Here is a 2,668-nt window from a genome sequence, read left to right as displayed (position 1 = left end):
TAAAATTATGTTGAAATGTCTAATGATGGTTCTCTTGAGACACGATGAGCCACTTCAGTGCAAAAAGTAATAATGAAATGCTTATAACAATATTCCATCAAGACTAAATTTTTCCTATCATGTATCCTCATTTCAACCAGCTAAAATACTTACTTTCATTTGAGCAAGAAATTCTGGCCCTGGGAAACACTCTTAGACATTAAGATTATCTCTCTGGGTGGGGTGCAGTGTTTCTGAAGCCCCCAGGTGCCTCTTCATACCCATCGCACGTCTGCTGCTTGGCCCCTCCAGCAGGAGCTGGAGCTGGTGCCTTGCCCATGGGCTGGACCTCCTCCAGCAAACATCAAAGCCTGGCAGGCACTCGCCTGTAAACACTGCTTGAGAGGTTCAGCAGCTCAGAAAAAACCTCTTCCAAGGCAAACTGTAATTGAACCTCTTTTTCAGAAAGCTGTTAAAAACAGCATACAAAAGATAGCACTGCATGCAAGGTGTCCTGTGCTGGGTTTGCTGTTCCCAGGGACTCACACTTCCTAATGAGCTGAACTGGGATTTGAAGAACTGTCTGGGTAATTTAAATTTTAGGGATGACTTGAGGAGCAAAATGATTAGTCAAAGAACCTTGTATGGACTGGCTCCTCAGAACTTCAGCACAAAAATCTGCCATCCAGCCATTCAGTATGGAATTACATGGGAATGCTTAAATCTCTATTCTGAATGAAAGCTGGATATCTCCTTCATGCAGAGCCATTACGCTGGAGCAGGATTGCAGCAGAACCCTTAAGAACCTCATAGAAAAGAACAGATACAAGATGTACATTTTTAGCCCAGACAAAAGGGCTAGAAATTGCTTGTGGTTTCCAACTCCCACCATCTCTTGTGCCCCTGGGATCCCTTTTCAGCACACTGCACATCTCCGTTCCTGGAGGGGCTCTCTAACAGAAGGGCTCGCTAGGACTTTCAGATATACGAAGGGACAAAATCCTCTGCACCTTATGTTTGAATAGTGTCTGGTCCTCTGCATCACCCCAAAACATCTTCTCTTCAATTTATCACCACTACAAGAAAGAAGGAAGCATTTACCTTATAATCAGCTGACTGGATAATAAAAAACCACATCAGTCATCAGTTTTGTGTCTTGTATTTCTGCATATCTCAAGTTGTAAGAAGGCCAGTTACCCAGAGACTCTTTATTGGGGTTTATCTTTCATTCTCTTTACCTGTCATTAAGAAAAAGAAAATGGGAGAATAGTCTTGCCACCATTAATTCAAGAATGACACAGACCCTAAGTGAGAGTGCTAAGAAGCTAAAAGCCCCATGTCTTTTGAAACTCCTTCTTTTATACCCTGGTCTGATACAGGTGGACCTGATTAGTCATTTAATCAACACTTTTCACACAATTGGCTAATTAAGAAGACACCCTTGGAGTAAAACCTCTTATGAGAAACATCTTGTTACAAACACCACCTGCAGATATTTTACAATTCTTTCTCTTCAGCTCCCTAAAGCTTCCCAGGCCAATTCATGGGAAAGCTTATCTAGCTTTCTCTCTCACCTGACTGTCATATCAACATATTCTAATATTCTGTGGGTAGAAGGAAAAAAAGGAATAAACCAGAAGGTGACCAAGACTCTTCTGACACAACAGGAGGAATAGGAAACAATGCTCAACAGAGCTGAAGAAGAAAAAAGCTCCTTGCAGTAGGTATGTGTCTATCTGAATTCCCAGCAGAGCAGGGACATGTTACCAGGAAAGTTGCGTCAAGGGGTGCATTCTCTGCAACCTGTGCATGTAGGTGGTAGTACCTCACATTCGGCCTAAGGTTGTTATTGCTGTAGCTCAGCAAGATGCTCTGTCTTCCTTTCTCACAAACCCCCCATTTTAGCTGACGTTACTAACATTTCTATAGCAGTCAGAACTACAGATAGAACCTGGCTGGCAGTCAGCTCCAGTTCCAAGAAATACCTTTGTGCTGAGCATGGTCTCCCAGAGGACCCTTCCAACAGGGACTTCTCAACACTGAACATCACTCTCCCATCATTTGGTAGTCAATAGTTCATTGTTCTCCAAAGCATAAAGAGAAGCCCATATGTCTGCTGTCAGGGGGGAAAAATGACAGAATTCTCTCATAATACCACGCAGATCACATCCATCTTCGTGGCTTTGTTACAATACATGCAGCTTATTTGTTAAGAAGTAATCAGATTTAATAACCAGGTCTATACACAAGTGCTGGAGCACCTATAGCAGAGAACTGAGGCTGCCTGTTTGCATTTTAAGAGTGTGCAAATACAAAAAAAAAAACACATTTGAGACCTGAATTTACAGCAGCTGCAATAAAAGCCTTTTGTTTTCACTTTCAACTAAGCTCAACAGGGGACAAAGCACAGTCAAGCTAACTTACTAAAATAACTATTGCACTTAATTAGTAGAAAACAGAATGGCTGCAAGTGATAAATCATCCAGACCCAGGGATGCAGAGTGAAGTCTGACATGGTGTCTCTGCTTCACACCATTAAGTTTTTGTCACAGCTTTGAAGGTTAGAGACAGAGATTCAGTCTTAGCTCTAAAATAGAAAATATATCTCATTCTTCACATTGTTTCAGTTTAGCCTTTATATTTAACTGTAGATTACCCTTCTCATGCAGAGAGCTTATTACAGTTTTCA

The 2,668-nt window shown here is 41.6% G+C and overlaps 1 long non-coding RNA gene across 1 annotated transcript; it reads right to left on the bottom strand.

Moving 5' to 3' along the window:
- Positions 1 to 278: 278 nt before the first annotated feature.
- LOC135300255 (uncharacterized) lies at positions 279 to 1,848 on the bottom strand. The gene is made up of 2 exons (XR_010362122.1): positions 1,218 to 1,848; positions 279 to 1,055 (listed from the first exon to the last, which is right to left on the bottom strand). It is a non-coding gene; the product is annotated as an uncharacterized LOC135300255 (long non-coding RNA).
- Between the last annotated feature and the right edge of the window lie 820 nt (positions 1,849 to 2,668).

The sequence above is a fragment of the Passer domesticus genome, chromosome 5 (genome assembly GCF_036417665.1).
Source record: "Passer domesticus isolate bPasDom1 chromosome 5, bPasDom1.hap1, whole genome shotgun sequence".
Taxonomy (NCBI): Eukaryota; Metazoa; Chordata; class Aves; order Passeriformes; family Passeridae; genus Passer; species Passer domesticus.
This window is presented reverse-complemented; position numbering and strand designations above follow the sequence as displayed.